General features: G+C 41.2%; 1 protein-coding gene across 1 annotated transcript in view; it reads right to left on the reverse strand.

Moving 5' to 3' along the window:
- LOC124154302 overlaps nt 1-25,309 on the reverse strand; it is a 121,047-nt gene that overhangs the window by 37,155 nt on the left and 58,583 nt on the right. Inside the window, exon 2 of the mRNA XM_046527943.1 lies at nt 13,383-13,541. The gene's annotated coding sequence lies outside the window, so the exon portion shown is untranslated. The remainder of the gene's footprint in view (nt 1-13,382; nt 13,542-25,309) is intronic.

Here is a 25,309-nt window from a genome sequence, read left to right on the forward strand (position 1 = left end):
CTGTACAAGATTAAACTAGGAACACAAACACCCAATCGCTCACTAACCCTTCTCCAGAAGACTAGCATTATTATTGGACCGAAAAATCTGCAGTAGGCATTGATAATGCCTCGCGCATGATTCATCAAATTAGCTCACACTATGTATGTACTGGATGTTCTCTTTATTATTCCTCATTTGGTGGTGGGGAGTGGTAAGATGGGGGCTCCACGCCCCCTCCTTATCTAAGCTTCTGTTCAAACGAGTCACAACGACAGAACAATTCCACTCCGTCCTTTGATTCAAAAAGCATACGGCGTATTTCGGATATATGGGTTATATAAACACGCGAGAGACATTTGTAAATGTTAACGATTCCAGGGTTGTATTTATGGTTGCCTGGGTTTCCCAACCGAATATCTGTCACGGGACGAGCCATCAGGATATGGGAGCATGCATTTAAATGGTAAATATTTCTCCTTTTTTATCGCAAAGGATATTTAATTATACTAGCAAAAGGAGTTCCGTACTTAAAAAGGGGAAGAGGAAGTAGCGAATATGGAAACTCACTTATATTGAGACTTTAGAGGAACAGCGGGGACATGCATCATTTGGAAATAGACAAATAAAGAGGAAGGGAAAAACATTTTACGGTTGGTAACGAGTCAGGGGAACTAAGTAAGTATTCGTTCAACAGTGACATTCACGAATGTCTGCCGTACACACAAAATAACAGTTAAAATATCTCTTTTCCGATGATGCTGTTACGACTATGGTCGAAAATTCAGCCAGCGCTACCCGAGGGGAAAGGAGTGATATTAAGGCACGACATGTTGAGTCACATTCAGGCTAAAAAAACAAAGGAATATCTAAGACCCAGCACGCATGAGCGGTTCTAAATGAAAGTGAGGGTAATCAAAAAGATAACCGTCAATTTATTCACACTCACTGTATTAATTAATTCTCATTCAAGTCACGCTAGGATTTACGTAATGCGAGAAGCTTGTAGCGCCACCGCCTGCATGACCAAATACGGTTGCACAAAGAGTCAATTTCCTTTTACCCATAATTTCAAAATTTCCATTTCGCAAACGACAATTATACACTAATAACTATTTTAATAATAATAAAAGGCTATAAAATGCATTCATGGCCAAGAGGGACTCCCTGGTAATCAAACAGTTTGAGCATCAACGAAATGAGTCGAACTTAAGAGCATAGTACCTTCAAGGAAAATATCTCGTTGATAAGTGCAAATTAACAACTGGTTCTGCGTGTTGTTTAGAACTTCCGATAAAAATTAAGTCATTTGCTGCACATTGATTGAAATTCGATCGGAGTTCAGAGATAAGCTGAAGAGAGGTTCGATCAAGGAATATAATTAATCTTCATAGATATTTAAAATCAGCCACCAAAGATTGGTTTGGCCTACTGGTTAATACTCATATGTTTGACGCAGCTCTCCATTCCTCTCTCCTATACGCTTATCTTTTCATAGCGACGCATTTCATCTCTCTTGCATCCTTTATAACCTGTCCTGTGTAACTAATTCGGGGCCGTCCCTTGCTCTCCTTCCCAACTGTAGCCAAGAAGCTTGGTTCACGAAAATCACCTCTCGCAATGTAAGATATTCGCGCAAGACGTCATACATATAAATTCGGCTAGAGTCGCCACGCCTGCCATTGCGAGCTTTATCGAATGGGTTTAAATTGGACATCCGATTTCCAAGTAAACCGGAACTTCTTCATTTCAGTCACTTGCGCGTAATTATAAAATTGATAAAGGAGGACAGGGTCATATTAAATGAATACCTTTGATGAAAGCAACTATCCAACTTGACGACATTAATCCTTCCCTTCCTCGACTGTACCAGCATCAATTTCTCGCCTCTTAATCAGGGCGGAATCCGCCCCTCACCCCCCTCCCAGCACAATCAACCCCCGCCCAAGCTGTGTCCGTATGTCACCTTGGCGTCCACCTACATGGCGCCCACGCCGTCCTCAATCGCCCCGGCAAAGAGCTGTCCCAATTGCTAAACCACAGTGAAATTACTAATAGCTAACCAACGATAGGAATTCATAACTATTGGCAAGTTTTGTACTTGCATGAATATGCACGTATATTGTGCTATAATACGAAATATTTCTATGGCCGTGCGGTGTACATGTGGCGGTTCTCTTGCATGCTGCATGTTGGTAATTGATCACCTCCTGCCAAATACTCTAGAGGTGGCTCGCAGAGTATTATGTAGATGTAGACGTGAAAAACGGATTCCGTGACTCCAATGCGATCCATAACGAATGATTTTCGCAGGCGTAGTCGGAAAACATAATTTCTTCTGGAGTTAACATCACAGAGAAGCAAATACATTGTACTTGTAGAGAGAAATTTGGAGAATTCAAGATATTTTTTTACACTACCGCTAACCATAAGTTAAACTTTCTGAGCCGACCATCGCTACATCGAATTAACTCCCATAATTTGATCTTTGTGATCGAGACGATAACCATTCACCAAATATTTGAGCAGCTAACAAATACTGCCAACTTTTTTCCAACCGAAAACTATTTGAGAGCCTCACATCGGGCATTATATCAAAGGCGATGCTCAAGAGGTCTAAGCAAAATCTTTGGAAAATTAAAATCAAGGAAATAGCCAACATATTCCGATATTGACAGTTCATCATTCCGACTGATGAATAAATACATTGGAAGTAATATATTTCAGCGACGTCTACCACTGACTTTTGGCAAAAATCCGTGCTTCAAAAATGAACATGGGCATATATTGGCGTTTAATCACCAATGAAAAACATACAGAGTCTGATGATTCACTGAGGATAAAAGAGTGATTCATAAGTAGGGGGAGAAAAAATTTCGAAAAGATAAACATAAAACCCTTGTTTGCTCATATGCCCAAGATTTCCTCATTCTCAAGATGTAAAAAACAATGTGCCTCGAATTCCTTACGATAATAAAAAAATTAATGGAAGTAAAATAAAAGAGGCCAATTGCTTTCTTTGGTCTGTCGCGAAAAGATTGTGAGATACGGCACGAGCACAGTAATTCAAAAACAAACATTCTTTTCCTATTCACACGTACAACACGTATTTTTAATGAATGTGCTAACTATTGATCCTTTCTGAGAACTTTGGAGTGCTTTTGTCAACTTTCAAAATAATAAAGGCATTTGGATGAAAGGAGCAAAAAAATAATTCAGCAATCGCTTTTCCTCGCTGCTTAATAGGCTGCAAATTGAGATTGCTTTGAGCTTGCTGCTAGAAGAAAGTAAATTACACGAATACAAATATATGCGATACCGCAAAATTGATGAGATGTTGTCAACGTGTACAGGAGATAGTTCCGACTCTAGTAAGTATGCATTTTATTCGACACCTGCGTCTATGACCGCAAAAATATACTTAATTTCCTCAATCTACGACGGAAATTGTACTTCCTCAAGTTCAATAGGTGACACAAATCAATGCCTCCTTAAGTGACACTGAAAGTTTTGCTGGGATTTTTGTGAATCTCTAAAGAACTTCTTTGGATATGATTTAATTTTAAACTCTTTCCATATTGGTCCTTCAAAATACGAAGGGATTTAAAGATGTCTGGTAATCATATATAACTCATTAATTTCTTCTCCAAAATGTTATTCCGTGCATTTTTAAAATCTCATCTCAATACACGGCAATTCCACTCACAAGAACTGGGTTTCAGTACTGCGTTATAATTAAATACGAAATTCATTTTCAAATTCATATAATACTGTAAATAATAGTAATAAATACTGTAAAAAACTGGACACTACTGATTCAAATCTGTTCTATTGACCTCACGAAATTAAATTCTCGCTTTGGAGTCTTGCTTAGAGGGCGATTCACTCCCTCTCAACCGATTGTAACTTGTTTTTCGCGACGAACTGATCGTATAGAAATTTCGAAACCATCTTGAAATTTCCACGGAGTGCAATGAGGAGTTGCATCAACATTTGCCTTTATCTCAAACATGAAGAATTCACATTTGAGGAAATACTGAGGCAAGATTTTCAAATGCGAGATTCGAGAAAATGAAGACAACTGTCTCCTCCATATAGGCACCCTAAAGATTCCAATTTGATAGCCTTTGTAGGGAACAAGAAGCACGTCGCGAAAAATAAACGATCGAGCGAGAGAAATGAGTACTTGTTATTAGTAAAGGGGAAAAGAACGAAGAAATGACAACCGACCCAAATATTTCATAAAAGGAAAAAAGGAAAGACGGAAAAAAATAGATAAGGAGTCAATGAAATCGAAACCCTGAATTCATTTGATCCGCGACAACTCTCTTGTCACTCGTACGAAATGTCAACCCGTGAACTCCAGCACCCTTTCAGCGATCGCTCTCCCAGAAACTTTTGCTTAGATCATATGATTGCGAATGGCATGACTTCCAACCCGCGGCCGAAATCCAGAGGGAGGGCGGGAGGGAGGCTTTTAGTCAGAGTGGAAGGAAGCGCATTAATTGCACACCAATTCCAGGAACAAACACGACGCGACGCCCCGACCCTCCCCCCCACACTAGCGACACCTGGCGACAGTTCACCGAATTGCCTCCCCTTGCGCTTTACGCGACTTTTATGACCCAATCCTCGGGGAAGATTTCGTGACGGAAATGTAACTGCGCCATTCGGAGAAGCAGAATTATAGCGCCACCATTTCAATCAACTATGGCAGTTCCCATTAACGTCACATCTAGTTCGCAAATCAGAGGTAAAAAGTTGATCCCAAGAATTGTTGAGGGGAAAAATTGCCACTCGAACTCATCATTCTTCCTCGAAATTAATTTGCATAATCAAACTGTAAATCATGATGTAATATCTCCGATGTCAGATCGAAAGTTCATATGCAAGACTCATTACAGCTGACATAATTTCCACTCAGCGCCCCACACATCCTGCTTCGATATTAATGCTATACCCAAATATCGGTTTTCTTCCTTAATGCGACAGCACGTCAGACAAACGAACGCCAATCAAATCAGTCTCTATTTTCTCTCGCACCACCTCAATTCGTCTCGTCCGTTCCCCTGACGACCTCTAGAGAGCCAGTGTCACTCTCTCTAACACACACTTCCATCTTTAAGCCGTCTGGTATGCGCCAAACGTCTTCCCACAATGGGGTCTCAAAACCATACAACGCCAGGAACCTAATGAGATTTAACCAGGTGAGAAGAGGATACATAACATTCCACCTGATTGAGCTTAAGTTTACCCATAATCCTAAAATTTTCTTCTCGCCACTTTCTGGCCCCAAGTCACTTAATCCTCGCTCTAACAATAAGTAATTGCACTCGTAAACCCCAAGTCCAAACCGTACATACTTAGCCAATTTTCCCAGCACGAATTAAACGTCAATATACCTACAAGCAGCATTTATCTTTTACCTCCTCACAGTCGTCCAGCGCTCGTAAAGACATTTTTCATGGACATATAGAGGAAAAAACGTGAAAGCGGGGGAAAAAAGTCAATTAAATTTCGTGAAAGTTTCGAAAGGTTATTTTCTTATGGAGATTTACTGGCTTTCGTTAAAAAAATTGGGTTCACCGAGCAATATAATCGCAATTTTCATACGCCCACATGAAAATGCCTGTCGCTTTGACGACGAAATGTAACACTACCTACAGGCGAAAAATTGACACCAAAAGAAATTACATACATTGTTATGAATTGAAAAAAAAAACTACACACAGAGCTTCCTAATAAGATACTACATGAATAAATCAACTGATGACACGACGCCTCACGACTTTTTGAGCTATGCACGTTTTACATATGAAATTAAAACTAAAAAACGTTGATAAAACGGAAAAGATGTCACAGCCGGCTCGAAGTATTTCATCAATTTGTTTCACTCTGCGCAATTGCAGAAGAAACTCCTTAAAATGACCCCTTGTTAAGTACGGGCCCAGGACCATCAAGTATTTTAGCATAACGTTCGCAATCCAAAACTTGTAAAAATGTTATGCTCAAGCAAACTAAACAGAATAGAGATAGGTGAGCAGTCATTATTTAAGCGACTCTCTTTTGTTCCCATGAAACCGCCGAGTGTGACACATTCGTCCTTAAATGGATACGTAAATAAATAAAGGGGATTCAACGAAGCGGTTTACGTTTTCACGGATGGGCGGTAGGTGGACGGAAGTGGCGGAGACGGCTACGGAAGCGAGCGCTTCAGAGTGCAACAGACAGACGGCCAGGGATCGGGAGTTGGCCGTCACAAGCGGAATATTCACAACAAAATGGCCTCATACTCTTTCTCGATGCCCGCTAAAAAGTCATGCCAATTCCATCACGTAATGAAATGACCCTGAATTAAAGAAAAAGACGGATTTGGCACCAATGATTGGACCGCTTCACACACTCAAAATTACAATTCAATGAAATACTCACGAAATAATAGTAAAAAAGTGTTTTCTCAATTCTAGAATGGACCGGCGAACTGATGTGGACTGGCATAATTAAAGGCAAGCACGAATGTTCAAAATCATCCAAAGATATGATGACAATAACCAGAAATGACACCTAAAATTAAGTTTGCTTCCCCACAGGTGTCCTCCAGTGGGTACGAAGGAACATAGAGGTTCTGTTCATGAAAAAAGAATGTGCTATTAACACGCACTATGCACATAAATGCAATTCGTCGAACCAGCACCCGCCCTCCCCGGGATATTCACGCCAGCACTCGTAAATCATGACGAATGTTCAATTTCAGCGGAGCAGTGAGAAACACTACATGAACGGGATATTTCGCACCAAGCATGACAAATAAGACGCTAACTCTGAGGACGTACCCCGAAAGGCAGATGTGGAGCCAAAATCGTTGAGACAGGGTTCTTCCCACAGCACGATGACTCACTAGGTAAATAGTTAGCTAAGTATCGCCCCTCACTCATCGTTTCAACCCGGAGGCTGTTTCTGATATGTAAGGGGAGAGCCCACCTTGAACTAGGCCAAGGGTGTGCGATACCACTAGTGATGAAAAATGTCGGCCGAAATCGATTTTTCGAGCAATCTATTTTTAACCGTTATGAAAAGCTAGAATTTTCAACAAAAATCGAACTGTGCAAACAAAGATGGATTAATCTAAAAATTACACCATTCTATTATGAAAAAATACAGTTCATAAAACAACATGTTCATTTTTCATTAAAAAACTCAAAATCAACATTTGAGAAGCAGAAAAGAATCCCAAAACATATCAAATCATACTACACGATTGAATTATTAGTACTAAAAATTAACAAAAGCACGCACATGTGAGTTTTGGGATCACCGCTTGGAACCATTCGGATTTAGTAAAATTTTTAAGAAAGATCGACTGATTGAGATCGTGGTGTTCAACCAATCAAAGCAGAAATATTCACAAAGCATAATTCATCCGGTTTTCCAGGAAAATTTGACAAAATTCCATGATAATATTACGTGATTACTTAAGAATTAAGTAATTTTAAGTGATTATAAGAATTTTAAAACATCAAAAATTACTTCAATACTTTTAAATAATATTATATTTACGTATTCACAAGGACAGGGAGTAGGTTGGTTAACGCGTATTGCATATAAAATGTATACTTATCCACTGCAAGCGAAGAAGCTGCTTCGCCCTCGTAAGTAGATGCTGACGTCACCTGGCAATCTATTCTCCGTGTTTTTGGATCTCACTTGAGTGAAGAGCGCTAGACATTTCGATTCTGTTGTCTTGTCCGACGCCCAGCGTTTAGAGGCGGATGTAAACATTCCACTCAGCTACTGCACTTACTTAAAATTACGACAAACACATTTTAGACCAGAAAATAAGCGTTGAACTGGTAAAACTATTTGTGAAAATAATTAGAAGTAAAAGATTTTGAAATCCCAGGCTGTAGCAAAAATTCATGCAAAATTCCAGGGACTTAAAATTCACGCACCATTCCCGATTTTCCCGGTCGCTGCAAAGCCTCTGAGATGCTTTCTTGATGATTGAAGAAGTGCCTTTCCAACTTTTCTCGATTTTCTCGATCTATAACTACCTACTTAATCTCGATTTTCGATTTTTACATCACTAGATACCGCATGCTCATAATATGTCTACATCGTAACACTACTCCAAAAGCCCCCTTTACAGGCGTGAGGGAACGCCAGCCGTTTGCAAAAAAGGTACGCGATGGAGTGAATGTAGGTACAACTGGCATTGAGTTCCACATAGCATGCATTTTAATTCCATTATTTCTAGGTAGCCCATTCATACGGGATTGTAGCAGTCAAATAATGATGGAGAGATAAGTTTTGGTCCAATTACGCATTCTCAGCTGCTGAAACATGAGTCTTAGATCTTTCAACATTATCCCACATTGAGAAGCAATTCTTTGACGCAGTTCTTTATAAGCGGCTTTTTTGGTTGGAGTTAGTGAAACAGAAATTAGAAAATTTGGAACCTATATAAAAATTTCCTACATTGCCCTAATTACAGCCCAGAGAGCAATTGAAAAATACCCTCTCATTACCACCACATTACGAAACTAGAAAAAAAACTTTCATAACGAGGAAACCGAAGAAGTAACATAAAACAGTGGATGGAAAATGCTGGAAAAATGGTACGAGTTTTTACCTTACCAAGTGATTTTTGCATTCCAAAAGCATTTTGGTCATATGTTAGGGAAATTCAAGGTAAACGATCTACCGTATCTTCCCTGAGAAACGACAATGGAGATGTGTTGACAAGCAGTCACGATAAAGCCAATTTATTAAATTCCTACTTCAAGAGCGTGTTCACGGAGCCTTCCGAAAACTCACCCGAGACCGATGACAATCCCTGTATACATAAGATGCCAGCTATTGACATTAGTACGCTCGGAATAGAAAATATATTGAAATCGCTTAGTCCAAATAAATCACCTGGTCCAGACGAAATCCCTGCTCGCGTATATAAAGAACTAGCCTCAGAAATTGCCCCTTACTTGCAGTTAATATTCAGTAAATCCATCAAGCAACACGAAGTACCTAATGACTGGAAAATCGCTAATGTAACGCCAATATTTAAAAGTGGAGACAAGGAACAGCCATCTAATTACAGGCCGATATCTTTAACGTCCATCTCTTGCAAAGTCCTTGAACACATCGTAGTCAGCTCGGTAATGAAACACCTAGACGCGCAAAACTTATTAATGGGAACTCAACATGGATTCAGGAAATGCAGATCGTGCGAAACTCAGTTAGCGCTTTTCGCCCACGATATTTTAGTCTCCGGGGAAGACAACATTCCAGTAGACGCGATTTTTCTTGATTTCAAAAAGGCATTTGATAAAGTACCCCACGGAAAGTTAATAATAAAACTGAAATCTTATGGTATAGACGAAGATGTCATTTCCTGGATTAGAGAATTTTTGAGCGACCGCGTCCAAAGAGTAGTATTAGACGGTGCAGTCTCCAATGAGGTTAGAGTGACTTCTGGCGTTCCTCAGGGTAGTGTCATTGGCCCACTCCTATTCCTTCTTTATATAAACGACATTGGCGAAGTAGTGCAGAGTAAGCTACGATTATTTGCAGACGACGCTGTAGTTTACAGAGAAATCCGTTCCAGCAAAGATATAGATGAACTAACGAATGACCTTGCTGCTATCCAAGCTTGGTGCGATGCTTGGCAGTTAGAATTAAATTTGGAAAAATGCGTCGTAATGAATTTCTGGAAGAAGAATAACTCCCTACAGCGTAACTATGTCATTCGGGGCACGCAGTTAAAGGCAGTTGAATCTGTGAAATATCTAGGGGTTAGACTCAATAATGATCTATCGTGGAATAAACACATTCGAGAAATAACCGGTCAAGCTAATCGTAAAATGGGTTTTGTTAAAAGAATATTAGGAAAGTGCGACGACAAAGTGAGAGAAATTAGCTACTTTTCCCTCGTTAGACCACATTTGGAATACGCTGCCAGTGTTTGAGACCCTCATGAAAAAGGCTTGATAACAGAGTTAGAACGCGTGCAAAGAAGAGCTGCCAGGTATGTGAAAGGTCGTTACGATAGTCTTGTTAGTGTAACTGACCTCTTACATAAACTCGGATGGGATTCTCTGTCGGACCGTAGATTGAAAAATAGACTAAACCTTTTAGATAAATTCAAGAGCAGTGTCTTTTCTGACGAAGTTAACCATATCTTGCGGACGCCAACGTACTACGGAAGATCAGATCATATAAATAAAATAAGAGAGATAGATTGCAGAACAGACAGATTCCGAATGTCATTTTTTCCACGATCAATAAGAGATTATAACGGCAGCAATAGAGCGCGTAAATAGATTGCATGACTTGTAGTGTAGCCTACTAACCTATGTAAAACTTACTGCATGTTTCTGAATTTCTATTCTATATTCTATTTCTAACAGCATATAGTAGTATAGTTTGTTATTATACGGGACGTTTCTTGGACGGTGTGGTGTGCATGTGGGAGTCCAAATGCATGCTGCATGCTGGTGATTGATCACCCCCTGCCAAACACCCTAGAGGTGGCTCGCAGGGTAATTTGTAGATGTAGATTGTAGATGTGATATTTGAGATCATGTTACATGCTGGAATGCAAAATTCGAATTAAAATTGATTTAGCAACCGCGAAAAAAATCGATAATTTTTCAATTTTTCCGTGAAAAAGAATCGCTAACCAGTCGCAAGTAATTTAGGAAAACCTAACAATCGTGTTCAGCAATTAAAAAGGAAAGGAACCAAAAATAATATCTCTGACATAATGTGTTCGTTAACCACTTTTTTCCTATTGTCGATTGCAATAGCGATTGAAAAATAAAGAGATACGCGAATTTCCGTTTTTCGAACTGTCTCCTGATCCTCGAGCAACTCACGGGGAAATTCGATGTGCTCAACCCTTTCGCTGATAAGTTACGGATGTCACCGACTCTTGCGGAGCGGCTCACCGATTCTCTGCAGCTTCTCGGCATCGCGCATCCATCTCACATGGTTCGTTGTTATAACCACTGTAATGATAAAAGACTAGGACTCTCAGAACGACTCAATGAACCAGAACTTCATTGGCGTAGCTTACTCATGAAAAGTGGGCGGCAACTTTGGCATTCTTTCATTTCCAAGATATGAGAAAATGACTACAAATGAGGAAGACTTTTTTCGTTATAACTTATCTATCGAATCCATAAACGAAATTATCTCAACTGCGACTTTGGGTCGGAAAAAAACAACCCCATTTCACAGCTAGACCCATTTCTTGATGCTGGGGACAACGAATTCCAAACTAGATCCGATCGGGACATTATCTCTTTTAGTATATAGTTTCTGTCGGGCCTAGAAATATATTGAGGCTCTACGATGGTGTTCTACGCGTAGCTCTGATAGATATCCCTTCCAAATACCTCAAGCTCAACACCTAGCCCTCTATCCCACAGCGGCGCTCAGCCTAATTCATTTGTAAGTGATGTGATGCTCTCTCTTCGCTCATAGCACTTTCTGACGGATCGCGCAGCTTTTCAACGTATTTTATTTAGTTCGCGTATTATTCTTTGCCGGATCTCATATATTTGTCGCGTATTCGACGTTCAGCCTGAAAAGTACGATATAGCACCTTTATTTCATCTTACATCCGAAAACCTAATACACCACACTTGATGAATCCTGTAGCTTTTTCGGGGCTGTACCACAAATATAGCGATTCCGAAAGTAACCTCAGAATCGCTGTAAAAACAAACCAGCAGAGTGGAAAAAAAGTTATTTGAATATCAAAGGTCTCTCTCTCCATCTCTCTCTTCTATTTTTCAGAACGGTCTCCTTCGTTACTCAAGCACTTGTCGCACCGTTTTACCAATTTAACAATTGATTCTGCATAAAACTCGGCCGCCTGCGATTTAAAACAATGTGTCTCAGCGTTTATAAGTTCTGCATCGTCAGCGAAATCCTGCCTCCCAAGCCACTTCTTCATTGCAGCGAACAGATGATAACAACCATCGGCAGCCAAGTCCGGGCTCACACAGCTGTAAGAACAGGAGAGCTATGCGCAAATTGAAATGGGATGTGTTTGAACAAACTTCCACATATTTAGCTTCACCTGACCATTAGTTAACTTCAGCTTTAAGTTAACCCATTCCCCAACATATACATGGGGATCATAGGGCGTCTTACGCCACCAATGTACAGACTTGTATTTAGTTCTACCCCACCACTCTTGGCACCACGCATGTACAACGTTGTTGAGGTTCGATGATAGCCTTTTCTCAGTTCGAGGCCAACTTCCTTTCCCTGGGCCACCTGGCACTAATGAGGATTTTTGTTTATGTGAGTGTCCGAAGGCTTTACCCGAGATTCGATCCCAAGAACCTTCAATCTGTGGCCCAAAACTCCTACAACCAGCCTCCCCATTGTCCCGACGAGTAAGCGAATGGCAAGTGAGAACGGCGAAATAATTTCTGGGTCGTGAATGGAGATGATTTCCGATTCGTTCCTCATCCAGCAGCCAGACCGCGTTCAGCCTAGCGAAGCCCACGCCGCTCCAGAGTCTGCATCTCACCTGGCTGAGACCACAAAATACATTCCTCTCTCGTGGGTATTGGTAATTATTGTGTAAAGCAGAAACTTTACACAATAATTACCAATACACGACTACATGCGAGGACGCATACCGCTTTTCATAGGCCACATTTTACAACAAAATATGTGGCCTCAAATTTGAAAAAAATTGGCAACAATTCATTAACTTCAAAATATTGATTTCCCCCCCACCTAAATTCAGCGCATTCTAGCTATCCTTTGGTAGCAAAGCTATGCAATAAAGAACAATGCAAAGAATATTTTTATTTCATAGCTGCCAAGGTCACTTTTCATTAACAATTTTCTACTTAAACTTGTATCACGTTCCAAAGATGCACAGCAAATCGCGGCTCCCGGGCCTCGTCTAATTTTGGTGTATATATGCAGAACTATAGTAAGTGGACATTTACGGAATCTTAGATACTTATATTGATGTTTGCTTACATGTGATAGAAACATAAAGCACAGAAAGTCCTACTGAGTGTGAATACGGATCTGCGACGCCGCAACTTTAATCAATTTTTTGACTGTGAAGCTCCCGACGGGGAAGGACGGTACTCATTGTTAGATGGTCCTGTGGAGTGAACCTTTTATAGCAATGGCATGAAATAAAGGCTGAAATGTATATATATTTAGGGGGAGAGAGGGTGAGGTGGGGGGGAGAACCCGGCCGGGCCATATAAGGGAGCCGATGGGACTTGTACCACCCCACAGACAGACATGTAATGACGGCTGGAGAAGGGCCAAATTACACGGGCATCTCGGGGACAAGAGCATCGCAGAAAGAAACCGGTCGGACAACCACCCGACCAAGGCCAATGGAAGCGAGGAAGGAAGCTCACCTGCGTAGCGATTTCAGCCAGTGAGTGCGGCCCGCGGTCAGTGGGGCGCCGCCGCGGCGTGGCTGCGTCGCTGCTGTCGCCGACGCCGCTGGTGGAGGTGTACGCTCGCCATGTCTGACGTCCTCACCGCCGCGACGCCATCGGATGACGACGCGACCACTGCAACGGAAGAAGAGAGGTGTCAGTAGGTATTACTATAATTATGCATCTCAAGTCATATAAACATATCGATAGACAAGAGGGACGGAGCTCAAGATGGATGGCTCAAGACTGTAATCAAAAGCTGAGAACAACATGTAAACACCAGCTTTAATATTAGAAAGACCGGGACACTAGAAGGAGCGGTATGGCATGGCTGCCGACAAGGACCATAACACGTCATTTTGACGGATGGTAATTATTTCATATAATTCTTCTTTCATGTTAAAATTGATTGATAACTTCATTAAATATGAACCTCTTTCTTTATTTATCAATACAACTGAGTAATTTTTACTAATTATTTTACGATAAAAATTTAAAATGAACAGCGGTTTCGTCTCTCCTGCTTCCCTCACCCCCTGGCCTACCACACACCACTGGCTACGGCAGATATGGATGCTTATTTCCACTCAAAATATAATAAGGAATGTTTGAAGCATAAATGTGCTAACTAAAACATCAAAAGTCCAGACGTAATAGAGGGTAGAGATGACTAAAATAAAGGCCTAGGAGGCGGCGGGGTGAAGTCCTAGCCTGCCATACCAAAGGTCGCGAGTTCGAGACCCGCCTGGGTAAGTTACCCTTATCCAGGGCAGGGATGTTTGTGCACGCTTCATTTTTAAATGTTATCGACCCCGAAAAGTGCTGTTTTCGGTAGTAAAATAAATAAATAAACACGTGTTACCTTTATTAACAAAATAAAAACGGCGTTCGTCTTTCAAGGGAAACGGATGGTATTACTCCATTTCTACGGGAAAAAATTATGTAATTTTTACACAGGATGCTTATAATAAAAAATGAATAAAAATCAGACAAAAATGAGGACGATAGAAAAACTGGGCAATAGGATTAAGTAAGTAGAGGTTACAGCTGTCAAAATGACGGGTCTTGAATGGTAAAAGTTAGCTTTAATGCTTAAAAATTGATTTTATTCAAATGTTGATACTTCTCGGGGAATATAACATGTTGACTATAAAATTTTCAATCGGAAGTAAAAAAAAGAACATGAAAACGAACACTATAGAAGGAATCAGACAATCAGATCTATCGCGTAGTGTGGGCTTTTGCCGTCTCCATTTTGTTGGCATGCACAGAAGCGGTCAATCGTTCTCATTCATTTTTACTCTGAAGCCCACAAGAGGACGGATGAATTTTCAAAAACATTAAAAGGCGAAGATATCCAAGGAAAAGGCCATTATTTGCCGCCTTCCGGTTAAAAGCATTGAATTCGTCTGCAATTATGGCAAACCTTTCGAACATATACGGAATCTAAAATCTAGTATACGCGTGGATTACATCCCTCGATGGTGGAAATAGACGACGGGTATTACTATCAAAAATGCCGCAGCTTTAAGTCGCAGATGATAAAAGAGCTCCTCCAGTTAACTAGCAGCAAAAATATACTGAGCTTTCCGCATATCTGAATTAAATGTATCAATGCTACAACTTCTGTTAAAATAACCCTAAGTATACTCATAATTAAATCGCAAAAACAGGCTACTTATTAATAAATGTCGATAATAATACACATACAAGAGGGACCAAATTGCCATTATTTCAAATTTCGTGCAGTGCGGGGAGGAAAAATAATTTCATACAAGTCCGACATACGGCGATGAGATTCACGAAACTTTCGAAAGGATATCAGAAAAGGTGTTCAAGAGCTTTCGGCTTTTCGGGAGTACCCACGCGAAGACTTTCCAATTCTTTTGAGACCTCGTGAGAAAACAATGAAATATCCTTCTCATCAACTCATCAACGATGATGACACGATGAAGCCAATGGAGTTCATATATGATCCGTAGGTGGCAGCTTTTAAGTCGTTTGTGAGAAATATCGACTTATTTTTCTCGGTGTCATTTCAACGAAATACAATAATGCTTGTGTGAACATATTAATCAGAACGTGAGCAATGGGTTTAAATGCGTAAATGATGGCTTTTGCTAGAGCTTTTGTCACCACGACACAGAATAGAACGTCCAGACACGGCCTTGAGTAACGAAATAATGATTCCTTCGTCGCCGGGGAAGGATAGTCGGGGAAGAAGAATCGTGGTGAACGAGGACGTGAAATCGGAGCGAGAATGAGCTTGGGTATTGCAGTGCTGAAGGAGGACCACGGGCGGACGGATGTGTTCAGGGGCTGGACGCTAATGGCTCTAATGACAGCTCCACCCCCTCACCCGTCCACAACCTCGCTTTCGCCATTAACGCGCACACAAATTAGAGCAGAAGACGCTTGTGATTGAACCGTGAACGGATGAACGATTCATTGCCATGAACCGATAAAAAGACGAATCACGTTATCCGTTTTACATGGATTTTCTCACGATTGGAATACTTCATGTGGTTCATGAAGAATTGCCGCAAAAAAAGGAAAATGAGCCAGGAGGGAAAGAGGTTTACTCATGATAACACGCCACACGGATTCTGGGTCTAACGCGGTGACGCTTAAAAAATGATAACAATTAAATCGATGACATTAGGAAAATTCCAAGCATGCTATGACATAAAATAGTAACAAAAATGGCTCTGGCAAAATTTGAAAATAGTAACAGAGGTGAAGGATCAGAATTTCTTATAAACACTTTATTAAATATTCGACTCCAAAATCTGAATTATTTTCACAGTGTTTTGCCATCGAAATTACAGGGAATCGTGGCTTCGATAAATTTGTTTCTCGTCGCATAATTTTGGACAACAGCAATCGATAGATTTGCATTGTTCATTTTGATTCCAAAACTTTGTTCTTTGTCCATTAAAACTAGCAAAATTATTTAATTTACCATGCTCATTTCTCTAGTAGCAGAGCTAATTTATACTTGCGCAGTGTTCATTTTGTTTAACGGTAGTGTTCATTTGCTTTCCCGTCGTTCATCGTGTTCATTTAGAACGATTTGAAAGAACGATTCGTCAATATGAACCGAATCGCACGACTCAAATAATCGAAATGAATGGAAAAGCACCCCTCGACGACAAGTGGTACGAGAGAGAGAGAGGCCCCAGTGTGTCTGCTCAGTCCAAAGGACTTAGCCCCCCCCCCCACCTCCGCCCAGACATAACGACACAATCCGAAGATAATGCCAACAACAACACGCCTCACCGCAGCCAGCCAACCTTCCTCGTTGTCAGCGCTCCAAAGCACCACACCTTCGGTGACAACCATTAGCACTCCATCCAAGATTGGTCCGTTAACGAGACGACCACAGCTGGTTGACATGGCGACCTCACAACGGGAGTCCGAAGATTAGGAAAAAGAGGCTAATTCTAAGGAATTCCAACGAGTAATGCTCCATCTTTAATCTATTCGTCAGGAACGGTACAGCTCGATTGAGAGTTTAGGTAGTTCGAAGTGCATAATGCCAGGGAGTGAGAGGATTGCGATGGCATAGAATCCACTGCACAGACAATGTAATATATATCCATCCAAATAAAGCCGCTTAACTACTCTACTCCCCGGAAATATAGATTTCCAACGGAATTAATTCTTTTAAACTGCGTAGGAGCTACATCAACGATCTCTTCGAGACCATGCCAACGCTTAGCATTTAGGAGCACCGAACAGTCGAAGAAGAAAAAAAAATTACGGGAAATTCTGGAAAACGGGAGCATCACACTATCATTAAAATATTACACATAATTACCAGATATGTCTACATGAATGCAAAGGCAAAACTCGCCAACCATGAGTAATTCCTATAGGAAATCCATGCAAGGTTAGAACATTGGAAAAATATAAAAATGTAATGAGTCATCCAAGCGAGTGACGCCATTAATTTCATAAATCGAGACACCGTTGCTATTTTTAATGGCACGAGGAAATATTGACATTTTAAATTTCTCCGTTTTGCAGTCCATTTCCTTTGTTTTCTTCTCGTGATCACGTCCACCATAGTGAGACGGTAAACGAAGGATACGTCGTCTGAGACAAAATCTTCTCCGAATTTACTAAGTAAATATAGCCTATTCTTTATACTACGCTCCAGTTAACCTTCCCTTTCTAACTCGCCAAACAGATTGGAAACGCTACACTTTTAACCATATCAACTCATCACGAAAATGGCCGCCCTGCGCTGTACTCTATTGATTTCAGCAATCAATCCTACTTCATAATTGTCTCACACGCTAGCAGCATATTCCAGCTGAGGCCTTACTAGAGTCGGGTAGATTAATTTTTTCACCTTTCGTTCGGTATTTACCGAGAATTCTTTTCACAAATCCTAGTTTACGGTTATCTTTCTCGCATACTTCGCATACTCGATTGATGGTGATTGATCACGCCCTGCCAAACACCCTGGAGTTGGTGTTTGGCACACGTGGGGCAAACACCCTGGTGTTTGCCCCACGAAAGATGCCGAGTAATGGTGACCCTTCGGTATTCTACGAACTAAGCATTCGATAAAGTAATTCATTTCCGGTTACTACCGAGTCAGTTACTGTGGCGATGACAATAGTTTCGCTGGCACTACTGCCAACATCTTCAGGCCGAAGACGCTGGCAGAAACTGTTGTCATCGCAACAGTAACTGACGCGCTGTTAACCGGAAATGAAAACTTCATCGCATATCGCGGATATCTCTGTTCCCACATCGACCTTCGGTAGGTGGACCGTAATGTATCTTGATAATTACAGTATTAGATCGTGACGAGTGCGAGGAGAAAGATAAACGGACCGTAACCAATGGAGGGATCTCGCGAGTCCTTTTATTTTACAGTTCACGTACTTCGCAGGTCTAAAAGAAAATTTCCCGTCAAGAACGAACCCTGGGATTCTTAAGGCCGTCCAGGGCATCCGGCTCAGGGGCCCCGCATGACTGTGGACCTCGGAGGGGATTCCTTTAAGTCAGCCCCTTCCTATGACCACCTAGATTGTTATCCAGAACCTCCTGAGGAAATGGGGAACTAGTAATCATAATCGTCGTTCTGCGATTGCAAGCTTTTACTTCACCAGTAACCATGCTCTTATCGTGTTCTCTTTTTTTCGAGGGATGTCCACTCCTAGTTCCGGCCCTGGAAAAAGTGAAGGAGAAACGGACAGCGGAATGACCGAGGGATTCAGAAAATGACGGGTCGAGCGATCACGTTTTGGTCCCTGAAAACCTGTGGCTGAGGCTCTCTCTCCGAGGGACGGAAAAAACGATCGTGTCATTCAGACTTAACGTAGGGGGGAGTTAAGTAGGTACCTATGCATTGGGAGGACGGCTTAGGCCATCGGCGCCGCCGTAAGGAAGAGGAGAGTGTGACCCAGCGTCAGCATGTTAACGAAAGGAGCCATGGATTCGCCAATAATTATTCTCGGTTATTTTTTCCAATATGCCGCAAGTACATCCCTACGAGTATATTTATACCCAGATATTGACGCACCATAAAACATAGTTATGTAAGTAAAGCTACGTAGATAAAGACCTGTAAGTGCTACCACTGGGTGTATTTTTTGTATTGCTAGATAACAAATGAGCTATACTACATAAGCTACACAACTAATGATAATAACTGACGAATTATCAGGTTTTCAAGCGTGGTGAATTCCTTCTTCGGAAGAGCAAATTTTCGAACCTCTCCGTTCTCCAGTCTATTTCCTTGGTTTCGTGTTCATCGCCTAATCTATCCTGGTTAGTTGAGTGTCTCAAAATTCCCTCGACGCCGTCTCCAAATACTGCATGCACCCTTCGGCATACATATTTTTAAGGTTAATTCAAAACTTTCAGTGGTGGCCACTCAAAACGGCTGCTACCTCCAATTGTTAACGTGTAATGCAAGACAGTGGCGGCACGTCTACCCCTCCTCGCTGTAGCAGAGATAAAAGAAGAGGCGATGCGCAGAGGTCGATGGCGTTTCTGGTGCGCGGAAGCCACGGGAGCACAACGGAGTCGTGGGCAGGCAGACGAGGTCAAGCAAAGGGCGGCGGGGAGTGAGGGGGGGGGGGGGGCGGCGGAGATGCAGCCGTGTGTGTAAACACACGCACCGTCATCGCAATGGTCTCCTGGCGCCGCCCGCGTCGGGTGTCTGCGTGTGTGTGTCGGGTGACGCGGGCAGTGCTCCGCTGAACACGACACATTGTGGACCACGGCAAAGGGGGAGATGAGTCAGGACACAGATTTATAATGAATAAAAGGATTCAATTCCATTTCGGATAACAAATGACCCTCGAAGCCTTACGATGCGGAGCTAATACGAATCGAAAATCGCCGCCCAAAGTAATGGTCCACTAAATTGATTCACTTGCCACGACCCAGATTTCATCACGCAGTGGTAACGGCCAAGGGGACTACATACCTCTGAAGATACTCAATTCGGTCCCTTAGAAGCTTGAATTGTGTCCCCACTTCGGCAGCATTCTAATCTGTTTTCCAAAAAATTCGATTCACGGCGACGAGTGCAGAGCTATCCATTTATTCTTAGTACATGCAATAGGGTATTTGCATTCGGGAGGAATAGGATTGAAAATTTATGGATTATATCATCACACATTTAAATTTCGGTCAACATTCAGTCTTAAACCTTGTTTCCCTCGTGAAATTCGGAGATCTCTGCCATCCGCGACGCGAGTGGCAACTTTGGTAAATCCATTAAATGCGATGAGGGCGACATCACAACTAGTGGCCGACAAGAGAATCCTTTAGTGTAATATATGTGAAGGTGGCAGTACAGAGAAACATCCATGGAAGAGAGACATTTTCAAGAAAATGAACGATGAAACCCGAGTCGAAAAACTAAATCAATAAATACGACATTACTAAGCGAAGAGCCGTAATTTTTAATTTCCGATTCAAAACCCTAAAGCAATTCCAATGCAAAAATTATGGAACAACCAGATACGGGATCTATTTAAAAAAAGACCGGATTAAAGACGTTAACTCTTCACAAGTATACTTGAAATTTGTAAATGGTGATCCCACTGGAGGTTCATCTCCTCGTCAGCTGCCCAACGAACCCAGAATGCACTAGGCTTTCCCGAAAATCTTTGCTATCTCTCCAAAATTCGTCAAAGAAGAGAGCAAGGAAGGAGCGAGAGGATTTCAGCAATAAAATGCACACAAGGCGATTTTTTCCTATTTGGGTTTGATTCGACGTTACGTCGAGGCAAATTTATCTTAGTCAATATACAGGGTGGAGAAAAATCGTGTAGTGATATTTTAATCATGGAGAGGCGAAGGCCGGAGGAACCAATATTATCAATGATAGGTTGAAAACGCACCTTTTTTGAACTACAGAAATTTAGAGCCAAACGCTCAGATTGGCCTCGAGTTTCCACTAGTCGGATGGCTAGGATACATCGCGATCTCCTGCAGCCAAATCATTCGAAGTCATAAGCTGCCCATAGCATCTGGCAACAGGTGAAACTCCCGACCAATCGGAGCCCTTGGCTAAAATTTTCTGCAGCTTAAAAATGGTGCGTTTTCGAACTAAACATCATTCGTAATTTTGTTCATACTGGCACCAGCTACCCAGGGTTAAAATTTCGTGACACAATTTTTCTCCATAGTGTTTAATGCTTTACACGACTGTGAAGATTCTCGGCCGAACTTGCTTAACGTATTTGATAAGAAAATTAAGAACTCATATTAAATAAGACGTATGGAGAGCAAACTGGAGACAGAGTTTCATCGCAGTATACATTCTACGTTTCACTATCTTCTTTTTGCCGTGCAAATGTATTTGTTATGGACTGAGGGAGGGAAACGTACCTAAATCAACGAATGGGCAAAAATTAGATTTGAAATTGGTTTTCCAAAATCTGGTTCCGTTCAACGTCGTCTCCACTTACGCTGATCATCAGTGCATATCTCCGACCTAAGATGGGTTTCAACAAATTGGAAAAAGTAACTGGTCAAGTGGAACCATAATGGACATTTTAGGGGGGGCATAAGATACGGCGGACATGAAAACTCATTCCTCAGCTCTAGGTATAACTTAGCTCGCGTCAGTATAAACAGCAACTAAAGAGAAAAAACAATACAATTTTAGTCAGTTACTAAATTAGTCACGTAAATTTTAAAATGAACTGACGCCATTGCATTCCCTCTCCTGGAATTTATCCACTACCTCATTCACCAATATTTTAAAAGTTACTAACTGAACTGACTATTAATGACGTCGCTTCAGTGAAATACTGTCATTTTCAGGTGGATAGAACTTAAACTCGGTATTGCTTGCTGCCCACCATTCAAAAAGCGCCATTAATTCCCGGTTTGGTAATATAGAAAGACGCGATTGTTTTAACCTATCAAATTCCACCGAAGGGGCTAGAAACACGTAATAAGGTTTCCCGAATACTTATCATATATTATTCCAGGAAAACCAACAGAAGAATTCAACCACGCTCTTTTTCTCGTAAATTTTCCATTATTCAGACAGTATTTCAATTATCCCACTCTGGAATACATCCTGTGCTTCAGAAGTCAAGTGGGAGAAAGTGCTTACAATTGCAAAGCAAACAATAAAACTGCTTTGGATACAGGAGGTGGATACTGATACTAATTCATTGTCAGAGGAAGTTTGGAGCTTGACATAAATAAATAGCGCGAAGATTCAGCGTGGAGGTTTTCGGGGTTACTACCGCGTAGATTCATCTCTGCAGACGAACTTCATTGACCTGAAGAAGCCTGCTGCAATGCCGGCGAAACTGTCGTCTGCAGAGATGAATCTACGCGGTAGTAACCCCGAAAACCTCCACACTGAATCTTCACCATACCGCGAAAGCGTACACAAGGATTAAATAGCGTGAAACCGATAATACTAAGGAGAACTTATTTAGAATCATAACCGATTAAGGTATTTGTCTACTAGATGAGGTATTTAACCTACTACAAGGTAGACAGAAAACGCGTCTATTACAAAATTAGTAAAATGAAAATATTACGTGGCATTAAAATAATAAAGTTATATTATATATTATATTCACGTCTACTCGTCCAGCACCTATTCACATGAGTAATTGATATTACAGGAACACGAAGAGAAATAACTTGCAACAAGGATATAATCGACAACATCGAATAACATAAACAACCTAGAAAGTAAGCAATCGTGAACGAGAGGCCATTGCACTAACTCAAAGATGAATAAAAAATATCGAGGCGTAAGTTACGCATATTCGAGGATAAGGATCAATAATACATTAAGGACCAAACATTGGAGAAAAACTATCAATAAAGGGCTACTTTACTATGCGATCTATATTCACTTTCACTTTATTACACTGTCCTCCAAAACCTAAAACCCCATGATAAGCAGGAGGGCCCCAAAAATGACTTCATTCAATTTAATATAGACTAGAACATTTCATAGAAATGGAGATGGAAGTTAACATCGCGTCTGGCGGATTCCGACCATTGAAATTAAGGCCTATCGCAGTACTAACTTACCCTTGCTGTCAGTGCTCGAACTCTGTTATGATCCTGACATATAATCACCCAATGAAAAGTAAAATAAATTGTAATTCCACACGAATTTATATAAGTAACGCCTAGATTTCGAATTGGCACGTCATCATCTGCGAACCATCAATTCGGAGGCATACATGAAGACTGAATAAACTCAAGAACCGTTTCCAACCTATTCGATCGAACAAGAGTCCAGCAGAAATCTTGCTCCAACAAGATAATGCGCGACCACACCCGAGTCTGAGAACCCGGAAAAATATCGCCAAATTTGGTTGGACGTAATGGTCTCATCCACCCCACAGTCCAGACCTGTCACACTCGCACTTCCATCTCTTTGGACCGCTTTAAGAGTCTCTACGGGGAACAGATTTCGAAGATGACGATTATGTCAATCATGCAGTGAAAACATGGCTACGCCTACAGGACAAGAGCTTTTACCAGCGGGGAATACATACTCTCCCACAACGTTGGCTCACAGCCATAGAGGACGATAGAGACTATGTAGAAAAATAGGACATGAAAAAAGACATGTTGATGTATATTGTCACCAAATTCTGACTCTTAAAATAAATGTGTTCTGAGTAAAAAAAGGGAGGCATTACTTATTGAAATACCCTCGTATAATATTACGTCTAGGACGCACGTAAACATTCGCAGCATTTTGTCCGTAATTTACGAGCCGGGGACTGAATCCAGACGTTCCCTCTTTCAACGGTGCCCACATATTTCCCAATTCATCATTCAAATTCATGAATTAAGGAGTATTTTCAAGTCAAGAGCGTTGCAACCCCAAAGGAGTGGGTGTGCATACGTCAAGGGGTCGAGGTCGATCCACACCGAATGCGATGCAAAGTGAGCGAGAGAGTTGAGTCGCCGTTGAGTCCATCCAAAGGATCGATCATTTCTCGTGGTCAATTCGCACCAAACGCGAGCCATGCGAAGCGATGCGATATGTCTTCCGAGCACCAGGTCGTTCCGGAGACTTCAAGGATCGCACCAACAAGATCTTAGCTCAGCTTGGTAAGCGTCGGAATGGCGCGAAACCCAACTAAACTTAATGAGCAACTTATACGTTTCACAGGAGAGAGACTTTTTAAACGCTCAATTTTATACCATGACTGGTGGGCATATAATTTTACTCTTTTTTATACTACTATACTATACTATAATTTCTGTAGTTCTTCTGCTGGGTCTATGCACCCATACAGAATCTCATAATAAAGGTTTCAAATTTGCCGCATAAATCGGCATGTTATGGTACGTGCAATCATATACACGGAAAAAAGTCTAAGAGTTAAATTCAAAAAAGATCTATCGTGGAACAAACATATTCGGGAAGTAACAGGTCAAGCTGCTCGTATATCAGGTTTTGCTAAAAGATACTAGGAAAAACGCGACGTCAAAGTGAGAGAAATTAGCTCCCACTTAAAATACGCTATCAGTGTTTGGGATCATCATGAGATGGTCTAAAAAGCGGAGTTAAAACGCGTACACAGAAGAGCTGCCGGGTACTTGATAAGTCGTTACGATAGTCTCGTTAGTGTTAATGACCTTTACAACTAGTATGGGAATCTCTGTCACACCGTAGACTGAAAACTAGTCTAAAAGCAGTGCTTCCTGGGAAAAATCCCACAAGAGATCATGCTCTTTAATACAGATCAGCTATAAGAGAATACGACGAAAATAAGTTTTATTGTGCTAATAAGACTAATAGAATCAGACGGTGATACGGACGGTCCCCACAATATTTATTTTGGTTACGGAATTTGCACCGACATCGCGACATGGTCCAGACCCAGGGGCGGTCTGGCCAGGTCGGCGATCGCCGAGGGCCCCGAGATCAGGGGGGCCTTTACAACGCTCGCGTTTATCGTTAAGTATATAAAAGGTGTAGAAAAAGAGATTACTTGAACCAAAATTTTTTTGCGATTAGAAAACAATACGTTTTCATTAGTAGCTTCATCTACATCATACTAAGTAAGAGTAAAAAGATTACCTAAAAATAGATAAAATAAAGGTATCAGAAAATAGAAGAGAACCTGATGCTTTTTTGAGAGTTATTCGAAAAGGGTATTTTAGCGGTTTGTTATTAGATTTCAGGGGAGTTTCAAGGGAAAAAAATCACTTAACAGAAAATAGAACCATGATACATTACTAAACTGTGAAACTCATAATATTTTTCTTCCGAAATTGATATTTTCTAGTAACTTTTAAGAGGCAGAATAACGTCAAAATCCATTTCCGGGCACGTAATTTCCTAAAAATCTTCCCCGAATCCCTCGGTAAGGAGAGTCTCATCATGAGCCCTAGCCGAGGGCCCCAACTCACTCCCGACCACCCCT

Source organism: Ischnura elegans, chromosome 1, assembly GCF_921293095.1.
Source record: "Ischnura elegans chromosome 1, ioIscEleg1.1, whole genome shotgun sequence".
In the NCBI taxonomy this organism is placed as follows: domain Eukaryota; kingdom Metazoa; phylum Arthropoda; class Insecta; order Odonata; family Coenagrionidae; genus Ischnura; species Ischnura elegans.